Here is a 20,442-nt window from a genome sequence, read left to right as displayed (position 1 = left end):
TGCGCCGCCGATTTTGCGGAAAAAACGGGCGGGGCCACGTCGGCCATTGGCCGACGGCAGCACCAGCGAGGTAGTGCTGCCGTCGGCCAATGGCCGACGGCAGCATGGAAGGGGTTTAACACAACCACACTGCATTCTATGAACACTACCATACCAAAGTGCATTGTAATAAGAGATAGGAGCACTGTTAATCCGATATCTCATCACACTGCACTGTCTCAGGGACACCCTCTGACCTCACAGCTTCATAAAGACACAACAGCACTATACTACACTTCATCCATAGGTCAATGAACAACGCATTGCACCATAAAGCGCACGATCTCACCACACAGCAATCCATTACACTACAAGGCATGCTCGAGGTATTATCTCATCACGTAAAACTGTATCTAAGCAACAGTTACTAAGCAGCCTGAATAACACCATAATAAAACGAATCAAATGCAATGGATGCTGGAGACACTCATCTGCACTGTGTTCTTAGGACACCAACCCATCATTCTGCACCTCATCAAAGGAACTTCCTGGGACCTTGTCCACTCCCTATCTAAGAAGGGGGGTGTGGCCTAACAGCCAGAGAGGCCAACTTTGAAGCTAGAGAACCAGTTTTGAGTCTCAGCCTCTGCTCAATATCCTGTGATTCTGGGCAAATCACCTAATCTCCCAATGCCTCACAAAATGAATGTGTTCTTGTGTAACCTGACAGGTGTTCATGTAAAGCGTTCCAATACCTTTGGGTCGAGTACACGCTATATAAAACTGCAACAAACAAAAACAAGGGGAAAACGAGTCTAACAGAGGGCAGAAGGGCACAAAAAACGAGTCTATCAGAGGGCAGAAGGGCAGAAAAACAAGGGAAAAACGAGTCTATCAGAGGGCAGAAGGGCACAAAAAACGAGTCTATCAGAGGGCAGAAGGGCAGAAAATCAAGGGAAAAACGAGTCTATCAGAGGGCAGAAGGGCACAAAAGACGAGTCTAACAGGGGCAGAAAGGCACAAAAAGCGAGTCTAACAGAGGGCAGAAGGGCACAAAAACAAGGTAAAAACGAGTCTAACAGAGGGCAGGGCACAAAAAACGAGACCAGAAGGGCAGAAAAACAATGGAAAAACGAGTCTAACAGAGGGCAGAAGGGCACAAAAAACGAGTCTAACAGAGGGCAGAAAAACAAGGGAAAAACGTGTCTTAACAGAGGGCATGCTCATAAGCAGCGCCCGCATTTTAAGATTAAACAAAAATGGCTAATGTCGTCGGCCCCGAAAAGTTAAAGAAACTAGGTGGTAAAGTCAGTTGGCCGTAAACAAATGTCGCCCACAGCAACAAATGAGCTGACAAGTCAGCTAATGTGTATGTAGTGCCCTCATCATAAAGTTAAACGAAGTGGTGAGAAAAGCTGTGATCAAATGTAATAAAAAGGGCCCGCAGTGTGAGATTAGACAAAGCAGTACACTGGGAGGGGGGAAGATGTTGAAAGAGACACGGCCTGGCGGCCGTGAAAGTGAAAGTACGGCCGTGGGCAGCAACAGCAGGGGTGAATAATTAGGGGGGGGGAGAAATGCCTGAGGCCGAGCGCACGCTGGGGGAAGCTTCAGATGCCTGTGGGAGGGAGGCTGATGGCTTTGATGTGGACGCGCTTTCCGCACGAGTGCACCACACGAACCGTCTGAAATCCGCGATGGTTTAAGACCTTGGTTTGACCACTATACTCTTGTATATTTATCCCTTGCGGGATATAATAGTCTCGACCTAAAAAAGTGGTGCGAGGGTTGAGCCTTTAGAACGGGATGATACATAGTCAAATAGCAAGAGGAGCTTGACAAAATGACAACAGAAGAAAAAACACATTATGGCAGATTAGAAGACCTCGGGCACACACCACTCACCGGTAGCAATAAAAGATACACGTTGGAAATATGCACACCAGTTTATCACATTTACATTTGGAATCCCTAGTTCAAATACAAACTTATATATTAACAATTATATGTCAATATTAAATAATGGAAACATACAAGGAGAGCCTCATTGAGTAAGCTAACATGTTTTTATTATTTGTCTTATGCGCGAGAGAGAGGCCGGGTATTGTTTGCTACTTCTTATTCTCTTTCTCTCACTCTCTTTTTTCTTCTCTCTCTCTCTCTCTCGCTCTTCATAACTTGATTTTCTTCTCTCTCTCTTTGTCTCTAGCTCTCTCTCTTCATCAATTACTTTTCTTCTCTCTTTCTCTCTCTCTATCCCTCTCTCTTTTTCTTCATCATGTTTTTTTGCTCTCTGACTTTCTCTGTCTGTCTCTTTCTCTCTAGCGCTCTCTCTTCTTCATCAATTGCTTTTCTTCTCTCTTATTCTCTTTTTCTTCATCACTTGCTTTTCTTTGCTCTCTCTTTCTCTGTCTGACTCTTTCTTTCTAGCTCTCTCTTTTTCTTCATCACTTGCTTTTCTTATCTCTATCTCTGTCTCTTTTTCTTAATCACTTGCTTTTCTTCTCTCTTTATTTCTCTCTCTCTCTAGCTCCCTCTCTTTTTCTTCAACACGTGTTTTTCTTTTCTCTCTGTCTTTCTCCGTCTCTCTCTTTCTCTAGGTATCCAGCTTTCTCTTGCTCGGTATCTCACTAAGGATCACTGTGTTTCATTCGCTGTGTTTTCTCTCGTTTTCTATGTTTAGTTTCTCCACTCTCTTTTTTCCGCTCATTACCTCTGACTGTTTAGGTCATGCTGCCTCGCTTGCATGTTCTGCATCTCATAGTATCTCTTTCTCCGTATCTGGAGTTATCTCTTTCGCTCGTTGTCTCTCTTTCTCTATTTGTATCTAAGTTCTCTTTTTAACCTCACGAGTCCAACTGAGAAGTATTAGTTCCACTTAACTTTAAGTGACTGCTGAGAGCTTCTTGGAAGTGTAGACACTCTCTGTGTGAAAATCCCTGCTTCCTTGTAAGAAAAGCTGACACTGCTCCATCATCGCTTTGAGAAGGGTTAGACGCGGCCCCTGAAACAGGAAGATTAGAAGATGCTCGGGACAAAGTGCTACCCGCGTCTTGCACTGCTCAGGCGGTGGGTGCGCAGTGCGGCTCTACAAGATGAAAGGAGTTAGCGGTTCATTTAGGCGAGTGAAGCATCATGACATTTGCCAAATTTCGGTGGACGTACCCACACTTTCGTCATGGTTCCACTGCCTCATATAAATGTTATGTTAGGTTATGCTATGCTATGCTATGCTATGCCATGCTATGTTATGTTATAACTTATATTATATTTTATTATTTATTTATTTTATTTAAATAGTTTTATATAGCGCTGGCTAGACCCGAAGGTATCAGAGCGCTTTACATGAGAATCAACAATGTAACAGAAAAAGATCAACAATTACACAATACATCAATAAAATAGGCAATGCAATTAGGAGAGGAGAGAAAGGAGAGAGAAAAGTAGTGGAGGGGGCAGGGGAGGGGAGAAAGGGAGGATAAGGGAAGAGACAACAAGGAGAGATGAAAGGAAATCTGTCTAAAGACCGACTGGGTATGTGACGACCAAGGAGGAAATCCACGGCCCATCTCCCCTATAGCTAAACCAGGTAGCTCCATCGGGCATCAGACAAAATAGTTCAGTCTCAATACATTGAGAGAGGAGAAAAGGAGAGACATAAATAGAGGGAGGATGCGGGAAGAGACGACAGGAGAGACGAAAGGAAGTCTGTCTAAAGACCGACTGGGTAGGTGACGACCAAGGAGGAAATCCACGGCCCATCTCCCCTATAGCTAAACCAGGTAGCTCCAGCAGGCATCAGACAAAATAGTTCAGTCTCAATACATTGAGAGAGGAGAAAAGGAGAGACATAAATAGAGGGAGGATGCGGGAAGAGACGACAGGAGAGACGAAAGGAAGTCTGTCTAAAGACCGACTGGGTAGGTGACGTCCAAGGAGGGAATCCCAGGCCTGTCTCCCCTATAGCTAAACCAGGTAGCTCCATCGGGCATCAGACAAAATAGTTCAGTCTCAATACATTGAGAGAGGAGAAAAGGAGAGACATAAATAGAGGGAGGATGCGGGAAGAGACGACAGGAGAGACGAAAGGAAGTCTGTCTAAAGACCGACTGGGTAGGTGACGACCAAGGAGGAAATCCACGGCCTGTCTCCCCTATAGCTAAACCAGGTAGCTCCATCGGGCATCAGACAAAATAGTTCAGTCTCAATACATTGAGAGAGGAGAAAAGGAGAGACATAAATAGAGGGAGGATGCGGGAAGAGACGACAGGAGAGATGAAAGGAAATCTGTCTAAAGACCGACTGGGTATGTGACGACCAAGGAGGAAATCCACGGCCCATCTCCCCTATAGCTAAACCAGGTAGCTCCATCGGGCATCAGACAAAATAGTTCAGTCTCAATACATTGAGAGAGGAGAAAAGGAGAGACATAAATAGAGGGAGGATGCGGGAAGAGACGACAGGAGAGACGAAAGGAAGTCTGTCTAAAGACCGACTGGGTAGGTGACGACCAAGGAGGAAATCCACGGCCCATCTCCCCTATAGCTAAACCAGGTAGCTCCAGCAGGCATCAGACAAAATAGTTCAGTCTCAATACATTGAGAGAGGAGAAAAGGAGAGACATAAATAGAGGGAGGATGCGGGAAGAGACGACAGGAGAGACGAAAGGAAGTCTGTCTAAAGACCGACTGGGTATGTGACGACCAAGGAGGAAATCCACGGCCCATCTCCCCTATAGCTAAACCAGGTAGCTCCAGCAGGCATCAGACAAAATAGTTCAGTCTCAATACATTGAGAGAGGAGAAAAGGAGAGACATAAATAGAGGGAGGATGCGGGAAGAGACGACAGGAGAGACGAAAGGAAGTCTGTCTAAAGACCGACTGGGTAGGTGACGTCCAAGGAGGGAATCCCAGGCCTGTCTCCCCTATAGCTAAACCAGGTAGCTCCATCGGGCATCAGACAAAATAGTTCAGTCTCAATACATTGAGAGAGGAGAAAAGGAGAGACATAAATAGAGGGAGGATGCGGGAAGAGACGACAGGAGAGACGAAAGGAAGTCTGTCTAAAGACCGACTGGGTAGGTGACGTCCAAGGAGGGAATCCCAGGCCTGTCTCCCCTATAGCTAAACCAGGTAGCTCCATCGGGCATCAGACAAAATAGTTCAGTCTCAATACATTGAGAGAGGAGAAAAGGAGAGACATAAATAGAGGGAGGATGCGGGAAGAGACGACAGGAGAGACGAAAGGAAGTCTGTCTAAAGACCGACTGGGTAGGTGACGTCCAAGGAGGGAATCCCAGGCCTGTCTCCCCTATAGCTAAACCAGGTAGCTCCATCGGGCATCGGACAAAATAGCTAGATCTCAATTGACGAGGGAAAATTCACAGATAAACAGGGTGGGGACTAAGGGCCAGGACAGGTGAGGGCAAAGGTCAGTAGCAGGAAAGTGGCGAAGAGTAGAGCGAAGAGAAACGTTTTATATAGCACTGGCAGACCCGGAGGTATCAGAGCGCTATACATAATGAGGTACAGTTGCTTCAAGAACGTAGTTACATAATTACAACAGTATCAGGAACAAAAATGAAGGAGAAATAGGAGTTATTTAAAGGCATGGGTTAGGTGTGGGGAGAGGAAATGGAGGCAGGGGAGAGAGAAATTAGGGGAAGTGAGGAGTGAGGGAGGAAAGAGGAGAGGGAGGGGTTGGGAAACGCAAGTGCGACTAGAGAAGAAGTCAAAAGAATGGATGGGTAGGAGACGGTCCAGGAGGGAGACCAGAGCCAAGCTCCTCAAAAGCTACATAGGGTAACTCCATCGGCCAGAGGTTGCTCGGTCGACCGAAGTACAACAAAGGGTAAAGATAACAGCCTAGATGGATTGTCAAAAATTACAGGGAGGGGACCTATCACGATGCAAAGGTGAATAGGTTCCCAGCGAAAATGGGAACATTCCTAAACCTCCAATGATGTGAGATTCCCTAAACACTGTGGACTCTATCAGAGGGCTACCTGAGACTCCAGTGCAGAAATGCAGGCTCCCTCCCCAACAAGGGGAGAAGGAGTACTTTGGCAAGGGGTGCATTAAAAGGAGGCCAATTAAGGCCTTTTCCAATTTTATGTGAATCCCAAGCACTGTGGACTCTCTCAGAGGGGAATCTGAGACTCCGGGGCAAGAATGCTGGAGCCCTCCCCAACAAGGGGATAACATGGTATGCCATGTTATGTAATGTTATGCTATGCTATGCTATGCTTTACTATTTTATTGTTATGTTATGTTTTGTTATACTATGCTATGCTATAGTATGCCATGCTATGCGGTTATGTTATGGTATGTTATGCTATGCCATGCTATGTTATGTTATATTATATTTTATTATGTTATGCTATGCCAAGATATGGTATGTTATGTTATACTAGGTTGTGCTATGTTATGTTAGCTTTTGTTATGTTATATTATTCCGTATTTACAGAGCACTTGTCAGGGCCGGACTGGCTACCGGGCAGTTTGGAATGCTGCTGAGCTGAAGGCTGATTTCGTTCATGGAGACCTGCGTGTGCTAAACGAAATTCGTTTTGCTTTAATTATTTCGAGGCACACGCAGGTCTCCATGAACGAAATCAGCCCCCACTGCAGTGAAATCAGCCCCCAGCTTGGCAGCATTCCAAACTGCCCGGTAGTCAGTCCGGCCCTGGCACTTGTTCACTCAAGAGTATGATATTCTATTCTATGTGAACATAACCTGTTCGTTTCTGAAGGCAGAGCCAGGGGTAGCTTAGTCCACAGTGTTAGTGATGTGCGAGTTTGAGATTTTCCAACAAACAACCCGATGTACCAACTAAAAAGGACACAGTTGGTTGAGCCGCTAGACAGTGGTAATGGATAGGGTTGGGGGGATTGATTTGTATTATTTGGGAAAGTATGGACACCCTGCGCAGCGCCGCGCAGAGGTAATTGGATGTGCATTAAGTGTGGACACCTGTATGACACACTGAGAGGTACGGTGAGAAAGTGACACCACTATCAGACTCATCCTCAAAGCTCTCACTTGTGCCTCGCCGTGAACGCTCGCCAACAACCAGAACCCACTCAGATGCCTACAGCAGCTCGGTTCAATAGAGAAGAGTCATATGTGGCATGAAAAAATACAGAAACACAACATATGGAAAAACCAGATGCTCTTAGAAAATGCATGGTGATGTTAAAATGAAATGTAAACATGCACTCCATCAAATTTGTGGATACTGCAAGACTTTCTGCAGTCGTTTTTGGGAATTCAAGCATTGTTTTTGCCCATTGAGGACATTTAGTTTAGGACCCAAGGGGACCTATTTGAAATGACAGTTTTTAACTGTTGCCACATTTGAGACTTAGCAAGTCCGACTTACTTAAGTACCTGCATGTGGCGCACTGATGTGGAGTGTGTGATGTCAGTGGCATAACGAAACTTGAGGGGGTGCCCCTTCAAAGTACACGGAGCTGGAACTCCCCGCCTCTGCACCTCGGGGCAATCACCATCGCTGCCGCAATTCATGAAGGACCTCAAGACCTGGCTCTCTGACTGAACCGTAGATTCACCCCCCACCCCCACTCAGTGCTTTGGGTGAGTAATAGCGCTTTATAAGAAACCTGATTGATTGATTGATGGAGGGGGTCCCTCCGGACCAAGGCAGGGGCTCTCAGGCCACTACTGGGGGGGGTCCCCTAGAGCACGGGGACCCCCTCGCACCATAGAAGTTGCGGGGCAAATGGTACGCCACTGCGTGACATGCAGGGGCCCTTCAGATCTGTTCCCTCAGCCCTTCCTGTACATCACCCTGCCATCCCAGACTCAGTCTTGGAGCTGAGTGAGCCATTGGGCGAGTGCTTACTCCACTAAAGTCTGCAAGTCTGAATATTTTCCCTTCATATTTCCACCAGTGAATTTAGGAAGGCTTGACCAGCTGAAATGTATTCTGGTGGTCTAATAGCTTGAGGCTAGAGGGGAATCTGCAGTGGCATAAACTCTGTCTTGTGTGTGTCTATGATATACAAGTTCTATACTAGGACATCTCATGATAACAACTAGTGAGATGCCTAAAATAGATACCAGTTTTTCTACAAAATCCCAGATGATGATGCTCCGCCATTGGGTGGGCTGATGGGTTCTGTTTCCATTTTTTGTATATCATAGACACACACAAGACAGAGTTCATGCCACTGTAGATGCCCCTCTAGCCTCATGCTATTAGACCACTAGTATCCATTTTCGTTATTAGTACAATTGGATTGGGGGTAGGATACTAGAGGGTCTGTAATCTTATTTCCCCTTGGACTCTCTGTTAAAGTTTAGTTTTACATTTTACACAGCTGAAATTTATCCCGGGGATGCGGATTTAGTCATACCTGATATTTACAACGTGGGATAAAAACCCACCATTCATAATTCCGATATATGCAGATATATCGTAAGTTGCCAGACACACCGGAATTATACAGGGCACTCGTTATGAGGCCCACATATCTGCATGACTGGTTCCTCTCACAGGTATATACTGCATGACTAGTTTAGCCTATCTGAGGAACACACTGCAAGAACAACTTTAATACAATCAACATTTGAAATATGGGGTAACCCAGTCCTAAATACTCATAATGTACTGTTGAGTTGCAAGTCTTTTTTAGGTCTCGTAGAGAGACCTATTACTATCAAACCAGAAAGCTAAAACCAGGCGGATTTTGCCGAGTGCATGTGTGTCCGTGCACGCGCTCTCCATTTGCTTCCCGAGCCGCCTGCCTGCTTCACACATCAAAGCCATCAGCCTCCCTCCCACCTCCCCCCTAATTGCTTTCCCTTATCAGGCCGCGAGGCCATGAGCTACTTCAAAGGGATCCGCTCCCCGCCTCCCGCCTCCCCCCCCCTGCCGCTTGTCCTGTCTATTAAGCCTTTCTCACCTCTCTCCTTATCTCCTTTTCTCTCCCACTGGCTTCACTTATGTGGTTTTCTGCTGTCAACCCTCATTTCTTCCTTCCACTTTATTCCCTCCTGTCTATCGTTCTCTTTCTATGTATATCCAAGTCACCAGCCTCACCTCTGCTATTTTCTTTTCTCTTTCTCCTACACCTATGTTTCTCTACCCACTCTACCCCCAGAATTTTCCCACTTTCTTTTCTTTTCTAATCTCCTCTTTTGTCTAATCGCCCACAACCTTTTCACCTGCCTTTCTCCCTGTTTCAACCCTGCATTTGCTTCTCTGTCTGCCTTTAACAATTTATTATCGCTTTTACTTTCTACATGTAATGGTCTCTATCTCTGTGCCTCTCTCCAGACTGCCAACCCCTTGTTCTTTCTGTGTCGCACTCCCCGCAGTCACTAACAGCCCTGGCTTATCGTTGCCAAAACTGTTTGCTATCGAGTATCCATTTCCAACCTTGCATCCAGCAACAGGCTGTACTAGAGTGACGTTTTATAAATCACGCAGCAATTTGTTTAAAAATTCCATGCTGTGTTCATCCTGGTCACATTCGGTACTTATAACTGGCCTGTCCGGCTTCACGGCGGTCCCATAAACAGCCCTTTCTTGCATTGGCTCAGGGGAGTTCGCATACACACGTTGCTTAATCAGCTATTGAGTGTATGTGATCTCTGGTGGGGCCTGCCTGCACTCTCTGCCTCCATCACAAGGGTAGATGGCCTGTCTCTCTATTTGCGTGACATTGTTTGCCTTCTCATTGGAAACAGTGCAGCCCATTATTACGTTTCTCCCAGTGGTATTTCTAGCAGCGACCTCCAAAGTGTTCACTTTCCCATGCACACAGCACTCTGGTGCCAAAAATTACTTAGAAGACTTTGGAGGCAGTTAGACTCCCACGGTTAATCAATCAAATCATTCAGGATTTATAAAGCGCAGATGCCCTTGCCTGGTGTTGCTGCAGTTTGAAACATCTTGTCATGGAGGTCTTTTTATTTATCTTTATTCAAGACTTTTCAGACATCCATGCCTCTTCAGTGGATAGTTTGTGATTTTAGATTCGAAGTTTGGCTGTCGCTTGGATGCAAGTTGCATAGAACAATTTGCATTAACGTATAGTTCTGTTTTTATTATGCTCTGGCAAGTTTAATGTGTGGGTTCATGTAACTATTATTGAAGTACCACAAGCATCAGACATCCACAAGCATCAGACATTCACAAACGTCGGGCATCCACAAGCGTCAGACATCCACAAGCGGCAGACATCCACAAGCATCAGACATTCACAAGCATCAGACATTCACAAACGTCGGGCATCCACAAGCGTCAGGCATCCACAAGCGCCAGGCATCCACAAGCGTCAGACATCCACAAGCGCCAGGCATCCACAAGCGTCAGACATCCACAAGCGTCAGGCATCCACAAGCGTCAGACATCCACAAGCGCCAGGCATCCACAAGCGTCAGACATCCACAAGCGTCAGGCATCCACAAGCGTCAGGCATGCACAAGCGTCAAGCATTCACAAGCATCAGACATTCACAAACGTCAGGCATCCACAAGCGTCAAGCATTCACAAACGTCAGACATCCACAAGCGTCAGACATCCACAAGCGTCAGGCATCCACAAGCATCAGACATCCACAAGCGCCAGGCATCCACAAGCGTCAGACATCCACAAGCGCCAGGCATCCACAAGCGCCAGGCATCCAGAAGCGTCAGACATCCACAAGCGCCAGGCATCCACAAGCGTCAGACATCCACAAGCTTCAGACATCCACAAGCGCCAGGCATCCACAAGCGTCAGACATCCACAAGCGCCAGGCATCCACAAGCGTCAGGCATCCACAAGCGTCAGCCATCCACAAGCGCCAGGCATCCACAAGCGTCAGGCATCCACAAGCGTCAGACATCCACAAACATCAGGCATCAGACTTTTATTTAAGTATTAATTATTTAAAAAAATGAAAAACCATTGTTATTTGTAATATCAATACATGTAAGTCACGTAAATACAACACATATTGCATTACAAATGCTATAGGTGTCACATTTGCGAAAGTTATAACTATTGGCATGGTAAATGACAAAGCTATTAATTTCGCTATTTTCAAAAACAAAACCTAAATAAAAAATGTAATTTACAATACCAATAGCTCAAACTTTCCTAATACGAGACCTATTGCATTGCAAATGCTTGTTAATTCAAGGTACTACAATCTATACACAAGGAGGCCACCATTGTTTTAATTTACTGTTGCTAGGATACTCTACAAGCCTGAAATCTTTCCCTGGGACATTTCATAAGCCGTTCACATCCCTCACAAGCCTTTTTCACCTTTACTTGTAGCACAGGCTTTTGAAAGGCATAAGGGTCCTTTATGAAACAGCAGTAATGCGACAAAATGGAAATATTACTTAATAGCAACCTGTTTGCGGGGATGTTTTTGGCTCCACAGCATTACAACAATAATAGCAATTATTGGTAAGTGTGACGGCAATATTGCACGTGTCGCGGTAATCACCACCCTTACCTCTTAAAGCCTCCACTGCCACAATGAGGGTGAACAAATGAAAGGCACTAACAATGTCACCGCTATTACTGAAATCAGCTCAGCACAGCAGAAATGTCTGCTGGTAATGCTATTAAATTACTCCCAGGGCCATTTCCAGCATTTTTACCACCAGCGTTCCATTAATCAGGGCCGTAGGATAACACAATTATCCCTTACAGTAAGATGCTAGGCTGAGAAAGGGGTGGTAATACTGGACCTGGTAAAGAACAGTCCCCGCGTAATGAGTATTTACTGGGAGCATTTTCCTTGCATATAGCGCGCAAATATCAAATATTATTTATTTTTTTGCATGATTAGTGGGGTATATACCAACATCAACAGCCAGCAAAGACAGAGACAGCACATGTCAGAAAACACAGGGATTAAACAGTGTTTCAGACAGCTGATGCAGGTGCAAAAACAGCATAGAAAATAGCATACAAATCACAAACCTTTTGGGACAGAATTAAAATGCAACTGAACCAAACAAAATTACAGCCAACCCAGATCAAAAAAAAAATATATATATATATAATATAATATAATAGTCCTACTGCCGTCTCCATTGCCGGGTGCACAATTGACGCGCCGACATACAGCAACGAAGAGTAAGGTGTCCTCAATGATAAAAACTCTCTTCATTGACTAAAATGCTTGGCTTCCATCCTGAGTCTGGTAGAGCTGCATTTGAGCAAACAAACATGTTCCAAGTCGTCGAGCAGGAGTGCTGTGGGAAATATGGAAAAATTACTTGTAACTTTATTTTTCAGCAAATTGTATCCACAGAACTTTAAATCACTGTCCCTGTCAGAGGATGTATTGGGACTTGTCAATCAACCGCTGACAGGTCCTGGTAGCCAACACTTGTGCTTCTTGTATCATTCAATTGATTGTCTATCAAAGTGCCATGTGCCTGATGTTTTTAATGAACACTGTTAATGACTTAAACATTATCTATCTATCTATCTTGCATAAATATATATATATATATATACACACACATATATATACACTCACAAATATGTACACCCACATATGACCAAAGATGTAAAATAACCTACTAGATTCAACACAACCCTGAAATATGTATCCACCTATTGATGATATTAGAGACCTTTAAATCTTGTCATCTCTGGATAAGGATTAGGTACCAGCAGTAGCGGCTCCTTGAGGGAATGCTGCGGGGCGGTAAGCGGGGCGGGCGGGGGCAGGGCAGGGTGCGGGGTAGTAAACTCCGGCATACGGCCAAACGAAGGTAAGTAAATAAATAAATGAATAAAATGAATTACATTGCGCGCGCTGCAACGCCAAATGGCGATGCAGTACGCTCAAAATACATTTGATTTATTTACTTACCTCCGTTCGGCCGTATGACGGAGTTTACTACCCCCCACCCTGCCCCTCCTCCGCCCTGCCCCACCGCTCCACAGCCCTCCCTGCCAAAGGAAAATGTAACTCATTTTGTGATAGTGGCTTAAAGTAATTCTCACAATTTATGCCACCAGGTGCACTTAATATTGACAAGTTTATGAAAGAGGTGACCAATGACTTTTTTAGGTTTGGAGGGTAAGAGGTATAAACGGAACACTCAAACAATAATCTTTCCTTTAAGGAAGACAAGCTTTGACCAAAGTTTAGTAATCGATGAAGTTTATAAAAGTGTCAGCATGCACATAAATTAGGTGTGGGTGATCAGAGATAACTAGTAGTTCGGAGTTGCTATCGGGGATACCAAAGGGTACTCGAAAAACTAATAGCAGGCATAACAAACAACATTAATGGGTGATTGATGGACTGGAAAGAAAGAGGTCTAATCTTTCAAACTGGAATATAGGTATCTACTAGTGTCACCACCCAGATACCCCTCTCCATTACTTACCCAAAGTAGAACAAAGCAAGATTTCTTCCTCAAAGAGTGATTATATCACACATAAGTTCCCCTACAGAGCATCTGTCAGAATAAGTAGACATCTTTATGCAGGTCTATGCAGGATATATACCCTCTTGCATCTGGCATGGCAAAGAAACCCAGAAGAAATGTGAAGATGTGATTTGGGATTCAGAAAAAAGGATCTTCATAACTTTAGATGTGTGTAGCTCGTATGCATGCATTTGGAACGGGAAATGCAATGAGATATTTTCTCTCCAATTGCAAAACATATCACGTTGAAGAAATAAAAATCTTGCTGAAGAGGGCTGACATTATATTGAACAATTTCCATTTACATCCTGATGTTTGGTATCAACAATTGTTGGGAACTGTTGTGGGCTCCAGGTTTGCTTCTTCTAATGGCAACCTGTTAATGGGTTGGTTTGAGAAGACGCATTCCTGAGGCCAAAAAGTAGTGATAAGCCTAGGGTAGCTATTATCAATCTTTTCTCCGATCTCTGCGGGCAAGCCACCATCTGCCACAGGGTCATTTCTGATCATTTTTAAAAAGACTGGCACGACTTCTAGTTTTAGCCTTCTCTACAGCCTGCTTTAGTAATCTGTCAGAATAACCTCGAGCTTTTAGTCTGGTCAACATTAATTCAAGGCATTTGTCATATATATATATATACTTATTTTTAATTTAAATTAATGTTTTATCACTAACCTGGAGAGTGACAAACCAAACTACTTTTGTGACAGCAGTATTTAAACACAAGATGCTGGTGAACAATCAATGGCTGGTGAGTGGGCTGGAGTTGGAGTTGAGTCAAAATGTTCTATCCTGTCTGGAGAAGCTGCTTTGCATGATCTCCTCACAAGTTGGACATCTTAAATATATATAAGAGGGGTAACCTGTGGAAAGGAGGTCAAGATTCTGAAGTGACAAGCAAGATGGGATACATACTGATAACAAAGTCAAATATGCTTTATCTTATCCTTTCACATGGTTTCATCCCAGAATCTAGTATGTGTGTTTGAGGAAGAGATCAAAATGTATTATACCTAACACCTCTCTCTAATTCTACGTCACACGAAATTGCGCACACTTGAATCTGATCCAGGGGTGGAACTGGATTGCCCAATTAGGAACCTGTTCACAGAAATTACTGACAGTGTTAATTATTAAAAGTCCTTAGGGGGAGGGGATGAGCTTAAAGCTTAATGTTTGATTTTCAAAGAGGCAGTAATACCTTTCACACTCAGATGGTTCATTCCCAGGAAGTACAGTCATGGCATTCAGAGAAATAAGTGCACAGTTGAATGATATTGCTAATTTCCCTGAACCTGTGATGCATCACTTCCATGTGTGAACACCTGCATTATTTCACTGGTAACTGGCAGTGGGTTGGAAGTCTTTCACAAGACATTAGTTACACCAGGGAAAATGGAGCTGGAATCCATCCAAGTGTGGGGGCAGAAACAGGTGTGCGCTGGCATTTGGAATGAGTAAAACCCATGAAAAGAATCTATTGACAGGCTAAGTGGTCACTATCTGAGAAGCATTTATTCTTACTTTGATATCTATACCCATTGTATGAAACCTTATTTTATTTTGTCCTCTTTTTGCTCATAAAGTTTCAAAAGGTTATATCTACATGTCTAAAATGTTTTCGCTAAACATGTAGGATTGATTTTCCTCGTTTTTATTTTATAAAATGTATTAAAAGCTGTAGATGGGTGTTTCATTATATGGAAGCTTAAGGTTGAGCTATCTGCATTGCTTTTGTAATTTAAAAAATACGGGAAACATCCTTTACAACGCAACTTTTACCACGCAGTGCCTTTACGACGCAACTTTTACAATGCAAACCATTACAACGCATTGCGCTGGGGGGCGCTCTAGGATAGGGAATAGGTTTAATGTACTATCCAACACCTTCCCTACTATCCACGGGGACTGGAGTTGGAATAGTAAATTAAACTATTCACTATCCAGCGCCCCGAAGCACTATGCGTTGTAATGGTATGCGTTGTAAAACTTGCGATGTAAAAGCATGCGTGGTAAAAGCATGCGTTGTAATGTCGTACATCCAAAAAATACATATTTTAACACACATACACATACCTAGAGGACTTTGGTTCATCCCTCTTCTGCAATTGTGTTTTTTGTGTGCTAGTCACATTCTCCTTCACCTACGAAAGCAGGTAGCATGTGGCAATCGGCCACTAACTCCAGCCATTAGCTCTGTTTCCTTCTGCCTCCTTTGCATTTTGCTGGACAACATGCCTGAAAGTGAGTGCACTTCAATGCGCGGGCCGGTGTACACGTTCTTTCATTTTCTATTTTCTCCTTTTATATGTATCTTTTGATTTCTTTCTTTTTCATTTTTTTATTTAATTTGTCTATAGGTCCCAGTAAAATAAATGGTACCAGTGGACTGCAGCACTCATTGTGCCATCTATTACAATGGCACTGTAAAGCATGTCTCCAGACTTACCATTGTCACTTGGTAGTGCAGTTTTAACCTGCAACTTCAACCTGTCAAAATAACTCATTTTTGACAGGCCTAAGCCTTCCTTTTAAACATGAATAAGTCACTGCTAAGTAGGCCTTTTGCCCAAATGACAGGATGCACAGTGTTTAAAAACAGAACATGTAAAAGGTTAATGTTAAACATGCCCTTGCAGTAACAATGCCCTCAAAGCTATTTTTACTGTAGCTGTGTGATACAATAACACGTTTACAAAAGAAGATCTCCATCTAGGAAACACCTGCAAATTACATTTTTGGATTTTTTGAAATCTTTATTACACACCCAATTCACTGGTGAAGTCAGATTTGTAATAAATATTTTGATAAGTTTACTTTTAGAAAGTCCCCTTTGCCTTGCCTGCAGTCCCTGGAAGCTCACTGTTCTGCCAACCAGAAATTAGCATTTCAATGGGCATGAATGAGGTGAAACTTACTCCCAGGACAGGAACAAAAGGCCTTGGGTATGAGGAGATGTTGCCCTGGACAAGATGGACTATGGGCTAGGCATAAAGACTAGATTAACTCCAAAGAGGCTTATTCTGTCACAGGTGTACCTAACAGATAGGTCAGCACCCTACTTTTATTCCCTAAGTCCAACCAACCTGCATCACACTGGATCTCTAGTAGACATCACAGAACATCCTGGGCTGTCAAGACCCACTTGACAGGTCTGCTAGGGGTTTTTTCATATGATATTTGGGGCACAGTTCAAAAGATGGAACCACAATTCCAAACCGGTTTGTGTATATCCACTGCCTGTTTGCTGAATGCTCAGCTGTGTTATACCTGACTTCTGTCTCTGAAGTTGTTGTGGCACAGGGGCTGCCTAAAACTGGATTTTAGTGTTATATGTGGGAGGTCACTATGTTTACCATAATGCATGTCCCATGCACACCCCCAGACCTCAGTGCCCACGTTCAGTGTGGCTGAAGACTTCGTCCATCTTGTAAAATGCCCACAGTGGGTAGGATTATCTCCGACAGCATTCACCCAAGTGTTTAGGGTGTACCCAGAGGTCATTCCCCACACCACCTCCTGCTAGACACAAATGTGGCATCTCCAGGCACCCACTTCAGAGCACTCCAGAACCTGTGGAAGATTTGAAGATGATTGAACCTGCTGTCTGAGACCCAAGAATAGCCCTAAAGGACTGTATCTGCTCTCCATCTTGTCCCGAGGACAAAGAAGTGGACTACAGTGTTCCTACGGCTCACCTCTTGTTCAAGCTATAGGGATACAATAAGCTACATGGGGCCTTTCCTACAACTGCTGAGCTGATCACTGGCAATTGGACCTATACAGGACTCTGCTGCCACCCTGAGTAGCTATGTGCCTCCCATGATGTCCTGGGGGCTTTAGAAGTGTACTTCTGTAGTTTATAGGATCTTAAAATAGTACCTGGGACAGTAACATTTTTGACCGGAGTAAACTCGGTTGGTGTATTTGACATTTGCCCCATCCAGGAAGTGTCTAATTGCACCAAGGTCCCGGACTTATGCGACTATTCAATATGATTGGCAGTTTATGCTTCTTGGCACCAGTTCTACTTAAAACTTTAAAAATTCATCACTCTGGTTTCACTTATTGGACTTTTGTCATTTTTGTGTCATTTTGACTGGCCTTGGATTATCTCGCTGGCCGTCACCTACCCACACGGTCCTTGGGTTGACTTTCCCTTTATCTCCTTTCCTTTTTCCCCCTCGTTCTCTCCCCTCTCACTCCACCTCTCCCCTTTCCCTCCCTATTTGTCTCTCTGGACTTTGGACACAGTTCTTCCTCGTCTCCCTGCTAAGGCTCCGTCCTCCCCTCCTTTTCCTATAAATTCTCTCAACCTCGTTGTTTGTTTACTGTACCTTTCTACGCCTTTGTAACTGATGTACTTTGTAATGCAATCTTCCTCTGTTATAGCGCTCTGATACCTACGGGTCTAGCAAGCGTTTTATAATCCTTTTGATGTATCTTATGATGCAATGTTCCCCTGGTTATGCGCTCTGATACCTCCGGGTCTAGATAGCGCTATATAACCTTCGCAAATCAATTAAACTAAAAACTGTTTTTTCCTGAAATGCTGAGACCTGAGCAACATGGCTGATGACCAGTGGAGCTGCATGACAGCTAATGAGGAGTCTGGCCCTGGTTTTCCCCCTTGACCATCACCTACCCAGCCGGACATTGGGCATTGGTCCTCCTCGTCTCCCCGCTATTACTCCTTCCTCCCGTTGTTTGTTTACTATATCTACTACACTATTGTAACTGATATCATTTGTAACGCAATCTTCCACTGCTATAGCGCTCTGATACCTACGGGTCTAACCAGCGCTTTATAATCCTTTTTTATTTTATTTTATTTTTTAATAAAATTTTTATTGAAAACATAAATCAGAGCACATTCAGCAATATAAAGCACAAAAGCGAAAGGTGACCATAATACAGGCATCGGGGCAATTCAGAATTGTTTCAGGTAATCGAGGAAAACAATCCAAAAAATCAATTCAATTACAATCATACAAAACTTTCGAAAACAACACGGGGCAATACACACAATAGTCCTACAGTCAATGCCTATCAATTTGGGTCGCTATACACATTTCTCAACCTGTCTATGGCCATGTCTGTAGTGGGAGAGCTCCAGATCTCACCTCTATATGCATTCAATTTACCCCACTTCTTGTCCCATTTCTTGGGGCACCCTCTGAGTTTGTAAACTGTTTTTTCAGCGACCATAGCTCTATCCATTTCTGCGGTCCAACCCACCACCAGAGGACGATCAGGAGAACCCCACTTCATCGCTATGGAACGTTTTATGAGGAGGCAGCTGCGGGCCAGCCATTGATGTTCAATATCTGTCAGGTCCGTTGCCCCTCAGACATTGAGGAGCCCTCCCCTAGGAGTCAGTGGGATCTGCTTCCTTAGCGCCTCCGCCATTTTCTTGGTCGCACTGGTCCACAGGAGCTGAACCATGGGGCATTCCCACAAGGTGTGATAGAAAGTACCAGTTAAGCCGCAGCCCCGCAGACACAAGTCGTTTGGGCGTCTGCCAAGTTTCGCCAGTAGGGGACCAGACATGTATTTCCTGTGAAGGATTTTGAGTTGTATCAGGCGGAAACGGTGACTAATGGCCGACTCCCTTGGGGACATCAGCGCCGTCTGCCAGTCTTCTTCTTCTAAGTGTTCCACATCCCCGTCTCCCATTTGTCGCGCAGGGCCTGGAACGAGTCAGGCAGATTGTTACAAAGCTTGCGGTAGGTACAGGAGATAGCCTTTGTCAGAAGGGGTTCGGAGAGTAACCTGTCTTCGAGGGGTGAAGCTTCGGGGAGGGAAGGGAGATCAGATACCATAGTAAGGATGGCGTGTTTAATCTGAAGATATCGAAAAGCCTCCCCTTGGGCAAGTGCATGTTTCTTCTGGAGATCAGAAAAGGAGATGAGCGTTCGTTTGTGTAGCATGTCTCCCAGGGTGGATATGCCTATGGTGTCCCATTTATCGAAACCCAGGTGGAAGCACAAGGAGCCAAGGGCCTGAGAGGACCAGAGGGGAGTGGCTTTGGTAAACCTACCGGACCATCCCAGATTTTTGTTAGCTCGGTGCCATATGGCCGTCGTCTGGCACATTGGGCCAACATAGCGGTTACGAACGGGTTTACTATATAGCGCCCCCAGGTAACCATCACGTCCCGTTTGATATCTCTCCAAATGAAATGCTGGGTTTGTGGATGATCCGTGGATCCAGGAGTTGGTGGCCACCAGCTGGGATGCCCAGTAATACAGACGCATGTCGGACAGGGCAATGCCACCGTCATACCAACCCTTGGTGAGTTTACGGAGAGCGATGCGGGGAGCCCCTCCATCCCACAATAGCAGGCACATATCTCCTTCCAGCGCGGTAAAAAAGGAATCTGCAATAGGAAAGGGACAGTTTTGGAAGACGTATAAAAAGCGCGGGAGGGCCAACATTTTGAATAGGGCGGCTTTACCGGGGAGGGACAGCGGCAGTGACCTCCAATGAGAGATATCATCATGTAGTCTTTGCAGTATAATCCTTTTTGATGTACCTTATAATGCAACGTTCCCCTGGTTATGCGCTCTGATACCTCCGGGTCTAGATAGCGCCATATAACCTTCGCATATCAAATAAACTAAAAATTGGCTTTTCCTGAACGCTGAGACCTGAGCAACATGGCTGATGACCAGTGGAGCTGCTTGACAGCTAATGAGGAGTCTGGCCCTGGTTTTCGCTCTTGACCGTCACCTACCCAGCCGGACATTGGGCATTGTTCGTCCTCGTCTCCCCGCTATTACTCATTCCTCCCCTCCCTCCTTTGAATTACTGTAACATTGTTTTATGTGTACTGTTCATTACTATGCTTTTGTATCTGATGTAAGTTGTAACGCAACGATCCTAAATGTAAAGCGCTCTGATACCCTCTTGGGTCAAGTTCGCGCTCTATAAAAACTTTATAAATAAATTTTGTTTATTAAAGCTTACTCTATATTTCTACATTCTTTTTGGTATTTTTACTGTTTTGCATTTTGATTTAATTACTGTTTTAGTACTGCAT

General features: G+C 44.5%; 1 long non-coding RNA gene across 1 annotated transcript in view; it reads right to left on the bottom strand.

Moving 5' to 3' along the window:
- Nucleotides 1-20,442, bottom strand: part of LOC144798245 (uncharacterized) — a 103,668-nt gene that overhangs the window by 67,661 nt on the left and 15,565 nt on the right. Inside the window, exon 2 of the long non-coding RNA XR_013603490.1 lies at nt 12,033-12,205. This is a non-coding gene — a long non-coding RNA (uncharacterized LOC144798245). The remainder of the gene's footprint in view (nt 1-12,032; nt 12,206-20,442) is intronic.

The sequence above is a fragment of the Lissotriton helveticus genome, chromosome 12 (assembly GCF_964261635.1).
Source record: "Lissotriton helveticus chromosome 12, aLisHel1.1, whole genome shotgun sequence".
Lineage (NCBI taxonomy): Eukaryota > Metazoa > Chordata > Amphibia > Caudata > Salamandridae > Lissotriton > Lissotriton helveticus.
This window is presented reverse-complemented; position numbering and strand designations above follow the sequence as displayed.